This window comes from Callithrix jacchus, chromosome 19, assembly GCF_049354715.1.
Source record: "Callithrix jacchus isolate 240 chromosome 19, calJac240_pri, whole genome shotgun sequence".
Taxonomy (NCBI): domain Eukaryota; kingdom Metazoa; phylum Chordata; class Mammalia; order Primates; family Cebidae; genus Callithrix; species Callithrix jacchus.
This window is the reverse complement of record NC_133520.1, coordinates 31295167-31311063: the sequence shown is the minus strand read 5'-3', so window position 1 is coordinate 31311063 and position 15897 is coordinate 31295167. Positions and strand designations below refer to the sequence as shown.

At 47.9% G+C, this 15897-nt stretch overlaps 1 long non-coding RNA gene across 1 annotated transcript; it reads left to right on the top strand.

The window, feature by feature from the left end:
- Positions 1-1875: 1875 nt before the first annotated feature.
- Positions 1876-10049, top strand: LOC128930224 (uncharacterized). The gene is made up of 3 exons (XR_013530029.1): positions 1876-2071; positions 5724-5914; positions 9218-10049. It is a non-coding gene; the product is annotated as an uncharacterized LOC128930224 (long non-coding RNA).
- The last annotated feature ends 5848 nt before the right edge of the window (positions 10050-15897 follow it).

Sequence of the window (15897 nt, the reverse complement as noted above, 5' to 3'; positions counted from 1 at the left end):
ACCTGGGAGGTGGAGTTTGCAGTGAGCTGAGATCAAGGCACTGCACTCCAGCCTGGGTGACAGAACTAGACTCCGTCTCAAAAACAAAAAACAAGAAAAGAACTAGAGACCAGAGCCCTTTCTTTCTTTTTGTCTTCCATGATGTGAGGATGCAGCAAGGAGGCACAGCTTCCATCTGCAAGCCAGGAAGTGGGCCTCACCAGGAGCCAAATCTTCTGTCTCCTTCATCTTGGACTTGCCCTTCCAGAACTGTGAGGGACTTGCCCTTTCAGAACTTGATATGGTTTGGCTGTGTCCCTACTCAAACCTTGAATTGTAGCTCCCATAATTCCTATGTGTCATGGGGGGAACCCGGTGGGAGGTAATTGAATCATGGGGGTGGGTTTTACCTCTGCTGTTCTTGTGATAGTGCATGTATCTCTCACAGGATCTGATGGTTTTCTAAACGGGAGTTTCCCTACCCATTCTCTCTCTTGCCTGCCACCATGTAAGACGTGCCTTTGTCCTATTTCACCTGCCACCATGATTATAAGGTTTCACCAGCCATGTAGAACTGTGAGTCCATTAAACCTCTTTTTCCTTATAAATTACCATTCTCAAGTATTAGCAGCAGGACAACAGACTAATACATAGGGCATATTCATTTCTCTGCTTCTACTGCCTCACCTGATAAATAAAAGTGGTCAGAGTGCCCACTACCCAGGGTTCCTGGAGGACCAAGTGAGATAATTGGTGTAAATCCTTGGCACAAATCTAGGACACAGCAGGTGTGCAGCCATATTGGCTGTGGTTAGTCGGTCATTCTGAGGACAGCTCTGCTTTCTAGAGCAAGGTGGCGTGGCAGTCCCAAGAAGGACCTGCCACCTAAGAGAGGTGGGAGACCTGGAATCCCCTCACCAGGGGAGGCTGTGTGTCTCCAGGCAGTCCTACCAGGGAATTTCAATCCAGCAAGTGAAAGTCCCAGCCCCCGAGAGGAGACCCCCACTTGTCACAGGGAAATTGCATAACTGGTCTGAGGAGGAGAGCCAGGGAACACAGGTTCTGACTCGGACTTGGCAAGTCCCTTAGCTGTGTTCCTTCTTAGTTCTCTTGTTTATGAAGTTGGGCTCATCTCTGCCCTGCCTCATGGACCAGGACAAATGAGGTCATGCTGACAAGCAAAATGAAGTCAGTAAAAATGTTTTAAAGGACTCTACAGAAATAAAATGAATTATTATCACAAATCATAAGAGAATGAATCTCCACGGCCCAGGGCAACCCTTGGAGATTTATTTGTGGGTAGAAGAACTTCTCTTTCCCGTTCTTTTCCAGGGAAGTTTTTTCCAGCAGTCCCTCTGCACCTTGGGGACAGAGTGGAGCTGAATGTCCCATGTAATTCACAGTCCTGTCTTCCACTCTCCCACTCATCCCTCCACTGGGAAATCTAAATGTATTTTTAGGGAACCTCATTCCTCCCGCCCCTGTTTCCTTTCCAGGGCATGCTTGGGAAAGTTCTTAGGAACTCAAGAACGGAGGCTGCTGTAAGGACACTCTCTTTGGCCTGGGCTTTGGTCCCTGGCCCACTTCCCCAGGAGGTCTGAGATGCCCCATGACAGTAAAAAGGAGAGTGAGAAAAATCCATGTGACATGCCAGGGAGGGGCAGCTGCCAGAGGCCCCCAAGGAGGGAGAATGAGTAAACAGCCCAGCAGCCATTCGCGGTCCCCCTGTTCCACTTGGGTGCAGGCAGTTCCGATTCAGAAAGCTGGGGGTGGGGCAGGCGGGTGACACACGCTCCTCTGGGAGTGGGATAAATAATCTGCAGCTACAACAGTAAAGATCAATTATGACCTAATCGCTCAGCCCAATTCCAAAGGCCTCATCCTCCCTCTCCCTCCAGGTTGAATTATCTGAAGAGTCATGGACTTTTATTTCGTGTGTTTTGTTCGTTTTTTGTTTGTTTGCACCTGGTTGATGTACAAGTCCTGAACTTTGGGAGACCCAAAAGAGAAAGAAGATCTGCAAATAATCATGCCAGGGGATGGCCTTCGGGACAGAGGTGTCCGTGGATGTGGGGTTGGGGGAGAGGATATGGTAGGTTCCCCCTTGGTACATCTGTGTGGGTTGGGTTTGGGTGAGGGCAGAGAACCAGAGCAGAGGAGAGGAGGGAGCTGAAACAGACAAGTGTTCAGGGACAGGAAGAAGGTGGAGTGAGACCTAAGAGGCCTAATTCCCTGACTGGTAAGACAGGGAACATGGGGATCCCTTGTACACAGTTTTCCACAGTGCTCATGGCACATTTATTACAGGTGTTTTCTTTTAAAATATTTATTTATTTATTTGAGAAGGAGTTTCACTCCGTCGCCCAGGCTGGAGTGCAGTGGTGCAATCTCGGCTGACTGCAACCTCTGCCTCCCGGATTAAAGCAATTCTTTTGCCTCAGCCTCCAGAATAGCTGGGATTACAGGCAAGTGCCACCACGCCTGGCTAAATTTTGTACTTTTAGTAGAGATGGGGTTTAACCATATTGGCCAGGCTGGTCTTGAACTCCTGACCTTGTGGTCCACCCACCTTGGCCTCCCAAAGTGCTGGGATCACAGGCGTGAGACACCTTACCCTAAATATTTATTTATAAATATTATGGGTGTTGGCAGTATCCTCGAAGACACTAAAAGAGCTCAGAACAACACTGAACAAGCCAGCAGAGCTGTTGCACTCACCGCTACAGTCTCTGTAGACACAGTCCATGAAAGCACTGGCCATCGGCTCTCATTGGTGCTGATAGGTCACCAGTGTGGTAGAGTTGTTTCTCTCTTTTTTTTTTGAGACAGAGTCTCACTCTGTTGCCACGTGCCAGGCTGGAGTGCAGTGGCACAATCTCAGCTCACTGCAATCTCCACTTCCTGGGTTCAGGCAATTCTCCTGCCTCAGCCTCCTGAGTAACTGGGATTACAGGTGCACGCCACCATGCCCAGCTAATTTTTGTATTTTTAGTAGAGACGGGGTTTCACCATCTCTACTAAATCTCTTGACCTCATGATCCGCCCCGCCTTGGCCTCCCAAACTGCTGGGATTACAGGCTTGAGCCACTGCGCCCGGCCTAGAGTTGTTTCTCTCTCTCTGACACTGTATTAGTTCATTCTCACACTGCTATAAAAAGAAAACTTGGCTGGGTGCAGTGGCTCACACCTGTAATCCCAGCACTTTGGGAGGCCAAGGCAGGCAGATTATGAGATCAGGAGTTCAAGACCAGCCTGGCCAATATGGTGAAACCTCGTCTCTACTGAAAATACAAAAAATTAGCTGGGCATCGTGGTGTGCGCCTATAATCCCAGCTACTCTGGAGGCTGAGGCAGGAAAATCGCTTGAACCAAGAGGCGGAAGTTGTGAGTGGAGATCACGCCATTGCACTTCAGCCTGGCAACAGAGCAAGACTCCATCTCAGAAAAAAAAAAGAGAAAACTTGACACTGGGTAATTTATGAAGAAGAGAGGTTTAATTGGCTCACAATTCTGCAGGCTGTACAGGAAGCATCATGGCTTCTGCTTCTGGGGAAGCTTCCAATCATGGAAGAAGGCAAAGTAGGAGTAAGGAGCTCCACATGGCCACAGCAGGAGGAAGAAACAGTGGGGAGATGCTACACCCTTTCAAACAACCAGATCTCAAGACAATTTACTGTGGTGATAACAGTACCGGGGGGATGGAATTTAACCATGAGAAACTGCTCCATGATCCAATCACCACCCACCAGGCCCCACCTTCAGCATTGGGGATTACATTTCAATATGAGATTTGAGCAGGGACACGTATCCAAATCATATCGGACACCATCCTTGGCAAAGTTTGGCCTGTTCAGCAATGCTTCTTGCCTCTACCTGACAGCAGGTGGTACCCACTGTGTATTGTCTCACACAACTTGCTCATGTCCACATTCTGTACAAGAGAAATCACTAAAATACATGTGTTCCCACAGCAGTGGCAAAGATCAATTTGACTCGATGATCGAAACCTGTAAAAGAATTCCTGGCACACAGGTTAAAAACTCTTGCTCGGTTTGGTTGGGCCCACTACTTTTCCTTAAAGGAGTTTTGTGGTTGCAATTCTTTATCTGGGGATGTCTTCCCTGGTCTTTGTCTTCAGATAGAGGTAACTAGAAGGTCCCTAATGGGATTTCCACATCTTCTTCACAATGTTTGACCCTACGTTCCTAAGCAATCCCTTTAGAATCATGGCCTATTAGAGCCTGAAGGAATAGTAGAGGTGATAGAATCCATTTTACAAATGAGGAAACTGAGGCATGGGGCAGGGAAGTGGCCTTCTGTCTTCTAGTTCGGTGCTCTTTTCTTACCCCAAACTGGCTCTCTTGACTCTCATTTGCTTTTTTTTTTTCTTTTCTTTTCTTGTTTGAGATGGAGTTTTTGCTCTCGTTGCCCAGGCTGGAGTGAAATGGCATGATCTCAGCTCACTGCAACCTCCGCCTCCCATGTTCAAGCAATTCTCCTGCCTCAGCCTCTCAAGTAGCTAGGATCACAGGCATGCGCCACCATACCTGGCTAATTTTGTATTTTTAGTAGATACATAGTTTCACCATGTTGATCAGGCTGGTCTCGAACTCCTGACTTCAGGTGATCCACCAGCCTAGGCTTCCCAAAGTGCTGGGATTACAGGCATAAGCCACTGCCCCCGGCCTCCCATTTACTTTCTAAATTATTTTCCACATTGGTTTTTGCTAGCTGGGTATACCTTTATTAGTGATCGTTTTGCATTTTCCTCCAAATCACACATTTTTTTTTTTTTAAGACAATGTTGGAGGTTCACCCTGGCAGCCTGCAGGGAAGACAGAACACAAGTTGCCTGTGAGCCTGAGGCCCATCCCCCACCCTAGCGTTGAGGCTGCACTATGTTTTAAAATTACCTAGGTGTATTTATATATTAGCGTTCTTTTCTATTTTAAAAATGCTTTCCCATTGTGCTTGGCTCACTGGGGCAGTGCTGTTCTCCTGGTTGTGCCGATAGGCTTTTCAATCAAAGACGAGAACAAAAAAAATCCACATTTCTATTTCTTTATATATCTCTGCTTTTTCTGGAAAATAAATATTTGTTGAATTGAATTGGGAAAATTTTTGAGAAAAATGTTTTTGTACTTTGTGTGTTCTGCTGTTATTGTTATTGTGAAATAAGTGCTTTCAGTGACAGGCCTTTTGTTCTGGAAAGGGGGTTTTTGCATGGGGGAGGGGAGACATTCTGCATCCAGGGGACTCTGTTAGGCGTTTCAGAGTGGGAGTCAACTCCTGCCAGCCAGCAGTGGCCACTGTCTTCTCCTCTTTCTCTCTTCTTCTCTCTTTCTTCTTCCCCACCTGGTTTCTGCCCCAAATTCACACACTCACATCACCAAAGCCACTGCTAGCCTCCCCCATGCAGTGGGAGGAGAGCAGGACAGACAACGTTGCCTCCCCTGACTGCAGTCATGGGTTTGTGAGTCCATAGAGAGCAGAAGTCCAGGGAACCCATCTGATGCAGCGTGAGGGGAAGGTGAGGCAGCATCCCACCTTGAGATGAGAGAAAGCTGTTCTGGGGTTCCAGTGATTGGCAGCTAAGGTCACTGCTTTGCCCATACAGCCCAAGGCTGTTTCCGGTGCCCCCAAGTTCACCTCAAGGGTTATTGCACAGCAGAAGTGAGTTTTACATAGGTTGGGACACTCACACATAGGTAATGTAGAATAAATCTCATCCCTTCCTCACCCAGCAGGGGCAAGGCCTTGAGAAGGAGGACATCGTGTGGGTACAGGCCAACCCCATCATTACTCACCTCTCTATTCAGCAAACACTCAATGAGACAGCCACGGACCCTAGGGATGTAACGATGAAGGAGACACAGCTCTTCAACACCTGGCAAGGCAGAGACGCTTCAGTAGTCAACGACAGCCCCAGTGGACAGTAAGTGTGATGGCAGGGAAGCCAGCATGCAATGCCTGCACTCAGGAGGGACACCTGACAGGCAGCTGACCTTTTCATTTTTTTGAGACGGAGTCTCGCTCTATTGCCCAGTCTGGAATGTAGTGGTGCGATCTCGGCTCACTGCAATCTCGCCCAACCCCCAAACTGGGTTCAAGCAATTCTCCTGCCTCAACCTCCTGAGTAGCAGAAATTACAGGCATGCACAACTGTGCCTGGCTAATTTTTGTATTTTTAATAGAGTTTCATCATGTTGGTCAGGCTGGTCTCGAACTCCTGACCTCATGATCCGCCCGCCTTGGCCTCCCAAAGTGCTGGGATTAATTACAGGTGTAAGACACCACACCTGGCCAGCTGACCTTTCTTAAAATCTGTGTAGGTCTTGGGTGCAGTGGCTCACGCATGTAATCCCAACACTTTTTGGTAGGCTGAGGTGGGCAGATCACTTAAGCCCAGGAGTTTCAGACAAGCCTGGGGAATATGACAAAACCCTGTATCTACAAAAAATACAAAAATTAGCCAGGCACGGTGGTGCAAACATGTGGTCCCAGCTACTAAGGAGGCTGATGTGGGAGTATTGCTTGAGACTGGGAGGTCAAGGCTGTAGTGAGCTGTGGTCACACCACGCACTTCAGCCTTAGAAATAGAGCAAGACCATTGTCTTAAAAAAAAAAAAAAAAGTTGTGTAGGTGTCAGTCATCTGAACAACTGAAGAAGAAGAGAAAAAGAAAAGGCATTCTGGGAGAAGGAACAATGCGTGAGACAGAAGGACTGAAGAGAAACTTCACGTCCTGCAGTATGACAAGAAGCGTGGGCCGCAGGGAAGCACAGGCAGCAAATGAGAGCTGGTGGGCTCATCTATGTATGTCAAGCGCTGTTCTGTGTGCTGAGAGCATTGTGCTGACTGAGAGGGTGCTCCCTGCTCTCATGGTGCCTCCATTCCAGTAGACGGACCTATCAGAGTCATAAATGCGGTGCAGAAGATGACTGTGGAAAGGCGGGCACTACTTTGGTTTGGCAGCTGGAAGAATCTTTCTAGGGAGAGTTGAGTGATAACAGAGTCAGCCATGGCAGGGCACCGTGGCTCATACATGTAATCCTAGCATTTTGGGAGGCCAAGGTGGGCAGATCACCTGATGTCAGGAGTTCAAGACCAGCCTGGGCAACATGGTGAAACCGTGTCTCTACTAAAAATACAACATTAGCCAGGTGTGGTGGCACACGCCTGTAATCCTAGCTACTCGGGAGGCTGAGGCAGGAGAATCGCTTGAACCCAGGAGGCGGAGGTTGTGGTGAGCCGAAATTGCACCATTGCACTCCAGCCTGGACAACAAGAGCAAAACTTCATCTCAAAAAACAAAAAACAAAGAAAGAGTCAGCCATGTGAAAATCAGGCACCCCAGGCAGAGGACACAGCTATCAAAAGGTGCCAGGCGACACAGCTGTTTAAGAATTTTTTTTTTTTTTGAGATGGAATTTTACTCTTGTTGCCCAGGCTGGAGAGCAATAGCACGATCTTGGCTCACCGCAACCTCCACCTCCCGGGTTCAAGTAGTTCTCCTGCCTCAGCCTCCTGAATAGCTGGGATTACAGGCATACGATAACATGCCCAGCTAATTTTGTATTTTTAGTAGATACGGGAGACAGGGTTTCTCCATGTTGGTTAGGCTGATATCAAACTCCTGACCTCAGGTGATCTGCCTGCCATGGCCTTCCAAAGTGCTGGGATTACAGGTGTGAGCTACTGTGCCTGGCTTTTTTTTTTTTTTTTTTTTTTTTTTTTTTTTTTTGCGATGGCGTCTCACTCTGTTGCCAGGCTAGAGTACAGTGGTGCGATCTTGGCTCACTGCAACCTCTGCCTCCTGCATTCAAGCGACTCTGCTGCCTCAACCTCCTGAGTAGCTAGGACTACCAGTGCCCGCCAACCATGCCCAGCTCATTTTTGGTTTGGCAGTTGGAAGAATACAGGTGCATACCATCTTACCCAGCTAATTTTTGCGTTTTTAGTAGACATGGGGTTTTACCATGTTGGCCAGGCTGGTCTTGAACTCCTGACCTCAGTGATCCACCTGCCTCAGCCTCCCAAAGTTCTAAGATTACAGACATGAGCCACCATGCCTGTCGTGTTTAAGGATATTTTTACAGGGGATCTGCTTTAAAAGACCCCTCTCCAACTCCACCTCTCTGGCCCTTTGAAAGAGTTATTACTGCATTAAAAATTATCCCAAAAATGGGCTGGGCATGGTGGCTCACGCCTGTAATCCCAGCACTTTGGGAGGCCGAGGTGGGTGATTCACGAGGTCAACAGATGGAGACTATCCTGGTCAACATGGTGAAACCCCGTCTCTACTAAAAAAAAAAAAAAAAAAAAAAAAAAATTTAGCTGGGCACGGTGGTTCATGCCTGTAATCCCAGCTACTCAGGAGGCTGAGGCAGGAGAATTGCCTGAACCCAGGAGGCAGAGGTTGCGGTGAGCCAAGATCGCGCCATTGCACTCCAGCCTGGGTAACAAGAGCGAAACTCCGGCTCAAAAAAAAAAAAAAAATTATCCCAAAACTTAGTAGCATAGGCCAGGTATAGTGGCAACATGGCAAGACCCCCATCTCTACTAAAAGTACAAAACTTATCTGGGTGTGGTGGCTCACACCTGTAGTTCGCAGCTACTGAGGAGGCTGAGGCATGAGAATCTATTGAACCTGGAAGGTGGCGGTTGCGGTGAGCTGAGATTGTGCCACTGCACTGTGGCCTGGGCGACAGAGGGAGATCTTGCCTCAAAAAAATAAATAAATAGAAAGAAAAAAAAGGAAAGAAAACAAAAAGAAAGGGCATTGCAGATGTGATTAAATTAATAAATCTTAGATTAGCAGGGATGCAAAATGTCATTACAAAAGACTTTTATTTATTTTTTTAGACAGAGGCTCACTCTGTCACCCAAGCTGGAGTGCGATGGTGTGATCTTGGCTCACTTCAACCTCCGCCTCCTGGGTTCAAGCTATTCTCCTGCCTCAGACTCACCAGTAGCTGTGATTACAGGCACGTGCCACCATGCCCAGCTAACTTTTCTATTTTTAGTAGAGACTGGTTTTTGCCATGTTGGCTGGTCTCTAACTCCTGACCTCAGGTAATCCACCCGCCTGAGCCTCCCAAAGTGCTGAGATTACAGGTGAGAGCCACTGCACCTGGCCATAAGAAGCCTTATAAGTAAAAGAGGGAGAAAAGAGCATCAGAGAAAGAGATGTGTTGATGTGTGCAGAGGTTGGAGTGATGTGATTTCTGGCTTGGCAGATGGACGACGCCAGCAGTCAAGAAATGCTGGCAGCACCTGGAAGCTGGAAAGGCAAGAAAATGGATTTTCCCCGGACCCTCCAAGGAGAATATAGCACTACCTCTACCTTGATTTTCACCCAGTGAGACACATTTTGGATTTCTGATCTACAGAATTGTAAGATAAATCTAAGATCTTATAAACCCCTAGGCTTGTGGCCATTTGTTATAGCCGCAACAGGAAATTATTACAGGGGAATTGCTGCCATTAAGGTATGTAGGGGTAGAAGCAGATTTGGGTACAGCGAACACTTACATTTTACACACAGTAAGTTTATGGGGCCCAGGTGCAGCTGTGCAATAGCTGAGTATCTGAGGCTGGAACTCGGGAGGAAAGTCTGGCTGGCAGAGGATACTCAAGGATATCAGGGTTTTTAGGAGAAATGGAAACCATAAAATGAATGAAGGATGAGAATGAGCAGATATGGAGGATGGCAGAGGAGCCCTTGAAGGAGAGAAAGAACAATTATCCCGGATTAACTACTTCATCTCCTAACAAAGGCAGTAAAGTGATAGCATAGTGAAGACTTTAGTTTCATTCTGCTGATTCTCCGGGGTCTGCCTTTTATTTTTCAGGCTGCCTGGATCCCCAGAGTTTGTCTGGAAAGCCTCTTGAGATGGGGTTATGTGCTCCTATGATCCCAGGAGGAGGGATGGGGCAAAAGAGACAAAGCTGTGCCTCCGCAGCAGCCATGCCATCATCCTGGGAGTGAGCTCCAGGTGTGGCTCAGGCACATATGCATCCAGAGCACAATCTGGGATCCTCAGGGGACAGAGGGGCAGAGGGACTATCAGGGTGAAGCTGTCTTTTTCATTTACTTGGCGCTCAGCCCAGGGCCTGGATTTATCCTGCAGGAAATGAGCAATGCAGGCCCCTTCATCTGGGGAAAGGCCAACCAGGGCACCTAGCAGAGCTAGGAGGTCCAGGTCCTCCAGTTCCAGGGAGGGAGGAAGCTTCTTTCCAGATATTTTCTTTTCTAGGTAGAGGATCGTGGCGACTCATCTCCAAGTTCAACTGTAAAGGCTAAGGGGCTCCTTGAAGTTTCCTTCCCTATGAAAATGTCCATAGTAAGTTTGTCACTTAGGAATGTTTTTCAATGATGGGAAACAGAAAAGTCAACTAGTAGGAGATGAAATAAATTGAGATTTTTTTTTTTAATAGCAAGAAGTCTGGATATTGTCAGTAGCTGGCATTGGTTTAGGACACAATAATACTGAGAACGACAACCTGTATTTTTCTTGGACTTTTTCTTAGAGTCACAATATGGATGCCATGGCTCCAGGTATCACATCCCTATTCAAGGCAAGATACAGGAGGAAGGGATGGTGCCAGACACATCTGTCTCATTTATTAAAAAGCAAGCTTTTCCAAAACCCAAGCAGGTTTCTGCCTGTCACTGACAGGACACTGTCAGATGTTCCCTACAGCTACAGATGAAAAAAAAAAAGAAAGATGTTCATTTTTCCAGCCTCTAGAATGTAAGGGAAAGGAGGTTCAGAATGGGTGTGGGGTAAGCCAGTCTATAATTAAATAAATGTTAGTTGACCCAAACTGCTTCCCCTTAAAAGAGACATGTTTTTCCATATGAAGGCATCCCTGGTATAAAGAATCTCTCACCCATGTCAAAGGCCCCTCACTCACCATACCTGGGCATCCCCTGGTGATCTACCCAGGCAGCTGCTGCCATGGGCTATGGCCCATTAGCATCTCTTTCTCTCTCTCTCTCTCTTTTTTTTTTTTCCTGAGGCAGAGTCTTAATCTGTAGCCCAGGCTAGAGTGCAGTGGCATGATCTTGGCTCACTGCAACCTCTGCCTCCCAGGTCCAAGCAGTTCTCCTGCCCCAGCCTACCAAATAGCTGGGACTGCAGGTGCACACTGCCACCCCCAGCTAATTTTTTTGTATTTTAGTAGAGACAGAGTTTTACCATTTTTGCCCAGGCTGGTCTTGAACTCCTGAGCTCACGCCACCTGCCCACCTCAGCCTCCCAAAGTGCTAGGATTAAAGGTGTGAGCCACCACGCTCAGTCTCTCTCACTCTCTCCTTCTCTCTCTCAGAGAAAATGTCAAACCGGTTATCTGGATAGTGACTAGCTCTCACTTTTCAACCAGCTGCCTGGACTTGAAGAGCCAGCTGGCACCCAGGCCTTGGGTATGTGGGGGCCTCCTTCCAGCCAGCTCTCCTCCTCTCCTTCTCCCCTCATTTCTGCTGTTTCTTCCACCTGGTCCCACCTGATCTCCACATCTGTTTACCCTTAGCTTGGGCTGCCTCTCATTGGTTCTCTCTCACCTGCAGATGGAGTATCTCCGAAGCTGACTACACAACCGACACCTCCCTCCCTCCCTGCCCACCCTTGTCCTCTGCACCCCTCGGGAGTGGGCTGGCAGGAAGACCCAGCTTCCTAACCACAGGGCCCTGCCGGGTGCACACACAGTACCAGGATTCCCCGGAGCAATGCGATGCTGTCAGATGGATTGGGAGGGTCAGGCTCTGGGAGAGATCCTGACGGACTCACAGGCATGACTCTGGTGGGCATCTGCCCACAAGAACATGAAGACAGGCACCTGCCCATCCTCAAGCACTCCTGGGGTCTCCTGCTTGAGTGGGCACATTTTTGCTTCTTCTGGGTTGCAGGGAGCTCATTGGCATGTCCTTTGTAGGGTACAGCAGCCAGCCTACGAGTGTCACAGCAGGAGTCCATAGCAGCAGCCTCGCCCAGCGAGTATGTTACATCTTCTGGTGATTACCAGACAGGAGTCACTCCCATCGACCCTGAATCCCAATAGCCTGGAAATGGGGTGGGGTGCTAAACAGGGGTAGGTGGACACAGGAATAATTTCCAAAAGTCTAGGTTAGCCACTCTGCTGTGTTGGTGAAGGCTGTGAGGGTCTGGACAAAGGGAAAAGTCCTAAACTGTTGTAGAAATATAAACTGGCTTAGTGTTTTTGGAGGACAATTTAGCCTTACCTTTCTTTTTTTTTTTTTGAGTCTCACTCTGTGGTCCAGGCTGCAGTGCAATGGCACATTGTGCCCTAGTGCAGTCATGGCTCACTGCAACCTTCACCTCCTGAGCTAAAGTGATCCTCCCACCCCAGCCTCCCAGGTAGCTGGGACTACAGGCATCATCATGGCTGGCTAACTTTTGGTATTTTTTTGTAGAGACAGGGTCTCGCCATGTTGCCCAGGCTGGTCTCGAACTCCTGAGCTCAAGCAATCCGCCTGCCTCAGCCTCCCAAACTGCTGAGATTACAGGTGTAAACCACCGTGCCCAGCCACCTATCAAATTTTATTTTACTTTATTTTATTTTTTGAGACCAAGTCTCACTCTGTTGCCCAGAGCTGGAGTGCAATGGTGCAATGACAGCTTACTACAACCTCCGCCTCCCAGCTTCAAGTGATTCTCCTGCCTCAGCCTCCTGAGTAGCTGGGACTACAGGCATGCAACACCACACTCAGCTAATTTTTGTATTTTTAGTAGACACAGGGTTTCACCATGTTGGCCAGGCTAGTCTCCAACTCCTGACCTCAGGTGATCTGCCTGCCTCAGCCTCCCAAAGTGCTGGGATTACAGGCATGAAGTACTGTGCCCAGCCACCTATCAAATCTAGGCTGCAGATTTATTTCCACGTATGTATTATCTTAGCAAGCTTTCTCCCAAGGATTTGGGGGAAACGGGATTTACATTTTCTACTTCACACACACACACACACACACACACACACACACACACACACATTTTGAGATGGAGTCTTGCACTTGTTGCCCAGGCTGGAGTGCTGATGGTGCGATCTTGGTTCACTGTAATCTCTGCCTCCCCGGTTCAAGTGATTCTCCTGCCTCAGCCTCCCGAGTAGTTGGGATTACAGGCATGCGCCACCATGCCCAGCCAATTTTTGTATTTTTAGTAGAGACGGGGTTTCTTCATGTTGGTCAGGCTGGTCTCGAACTCCCAACCTCAGGTGATCCGCCCACCTTGGCATCCCAAAGTTCTGGGATTACAGGCATGAGCCACCGTGCTTAATTATATTTATATATTTTTTGTGATGAGCATATATTAACTTTCTAATTATAAAAATAGCAAAAGGGTTACCAACATTTCCCTATACTTTAAATGTGTATTAGTATAGGTAAACATATTTGCATCACCCTGGGGAAAACTCTGGCCTAGGGACTCCTGAATTCTGCGGTAGAGGTTTTTAACAAATCAGCAGAGTCAATGGGGACATGCGGTGCCCAATAAGGGGATTTGGGGGCCATCAGAGAGGACAGAGCACCCGGCTGGGGGCAAGGGCTGCCTCTTCTCCCCAGAGACCTAGACCCTCAGCATCCAGTTTATTAAGGTGAAAAAATAGAAAACAGGAAGAGAAAAAAATATAGCAGACAATAAAAAAAAAAGACGAAGTAAATTAAAAGAAATAAAGATTATTACAACGATATAAAAGACAGTATGCAACTAAATGATTAAACTAAAAATAGCCCCCTACTCAGCACGAGGCTCTCTAAGGCCAGTCAACTCTGGAGGTTGCCAAACGCAACCACAGGTTCCCCACAAGCCCCACAGCCTGCACTGCACCCACCGGGAGGAGGGCCAGGAAGGCAGGGTTCGCCTTGCTGCTTAGTCCTAGGTGAGGACCTGGGCTGTTCCTTTGTTCTTCATGACCAAGCTGGAATCTGGTGGGGCTGTTCAGACAACCTGAGTGAAGACTTGGGTCCCTCAGAGGGGCGTCGGAGCATGGAGACGTGTGTGTCCTTGCAAGTGAGTTTTGACCAGGTATGCTGGCTCTGAGTCCCCTGTGGCCCTGGTCCCAGCCTGCTTCCAGACCTCCCAGGCCTGCCTTCTCCTCCCTTCAGAGAGAGAGAGTGATCTCCAGGCTTTCTTATGGGGGACCTTCTGAGCCCCTAGGCACTCTCAGGCCACTTTTCCTGGGTCTCAATCCTTCTAAGGATCTGCCCACAACTAGGGCAATTGTCAGATGTGCATTCCCTATAGAACAAAAGGACAGAGCAGGTTTCGCCTTAGCTCTGAGCAGAGGGTTTAACCAGCCTCTCTCTTCACAGCAACACATTTCCCAAGGTCGGGGTTCTTCAACCTGGCACAGCCTCGTAAGGAAACCTTGGCATGCCCCTGGGTGTGTCTAAGATTCCCTTAGTCTGGCTTTAAAGGGCACCTCTGGCTGGACATGGTGGCTCCGGCAGGGCGTGGTGGCTCACTCCTGTAATCCCAGCACTTTAGGAGACTGAGGTAGGCGGATCACCTGAGGATGGGAGTTCAAGACCAGCCTGACCAACATGGAGAAACCCCGTCTCTACTAAAAATACAAAAATTAGCTGTGCGTGGTGGTGTATGCCTGCAATCCCAGCTACTCAGGAGACTGAGGCAGGAGAATCGCCTGAACCGGGAGGCTCAAGTGGTGAACAGAGATGGCACCACTGCACTCCAGCCTGGCCAACAAGAGCAAAACTCTGTCTCAAAAATAAATAAATAAATAAAAATTTAAAAATAATTTTTTTAAAGGGCACCTCTGCCAAGCTGGGGAGAATATTGTGTCTTGCTATCCCGCTGGCAGCTTCCTCCCTGTGCCCCGTCTCGCAGTGGCTAGAACAGGACCAAATCCTCACTCTACAGGCACAATGCCTTCTGTAACTTATGGAAAAGAAGCTCCTATTGCCAGGGGAAATATTAAGTAGTACACGTTGTTGCATCCTCACCAACAAGTGCTGAGTACTCCTGAGCACTTAGGAGGCTGATGAGTACCCGTATGTGGGCCAGGAGAGGCTATTCGAGGTTATTGAGGCCCAGGCTCTCTCTCCCAGAACAAAGAAATATTTGCCTAAAATTCAATCCCCACCACTTGTAGCAGCTTCCTGATTTGAGACCAAGGCTTCAAAAGTCCCAGGAGCAATGCTTGGTCAAGACTTGAGATAAAATGTTGAGGGCTCCCCACCACACAGAAATCTCCCTAAGGAAGGAAACATTCCCAAGTACACAGCAATCTGGCTCCCAGGGAGGTCAGGAGACAAATTGCCACTGCCTGCTCCTCCAAACCCCAGGAGTCTTTCCCCAGTCACTAAAAAACAGCACAATAACCATAAAAGCGAAAAGATAAGATGAGATGAAAGAATGTAATATAAAATCATAAAGAACAAAATAGAGATAAGGAACGATCAAGATAAGTAAAACAGAACTAGCGGACTCAAAGATGAAAAGGATAAAAGAGATAAATGAGCTTTTAAAATTATACAAAAAATATCATCAACAATTTATGAGATTAGAAGCTGAGGTTATAAAAACAAAGGTTTACAATGTTCAACTAACCCCAGGCAGTGGAACCTGAGCAGCCAGCAGCCTGCAGGAATCCTCCTTGTCTCACACAGAAGCAGGCTTTGAAACCCTCTTTTACCAACTCCAGATCCCCCCTTCTAGGCAACATCTCACCGCTTAAACACCTGGGGACTTTAGCTCTGACTTCCGATTTTTGCTGATGTCCCTGAGGTAGTATCCAATTCATCTTCTGCCTGTGCTTCCCAAAGCAAATGTTATTGGGAGCTAGTAAAATATAGGTCCACAATTCCTAATTCTCAATTCAGAAATCCAAAAGCCCTCCCTGAAAGCCAAAACTCTGTCATCTCTTACTTGATGGC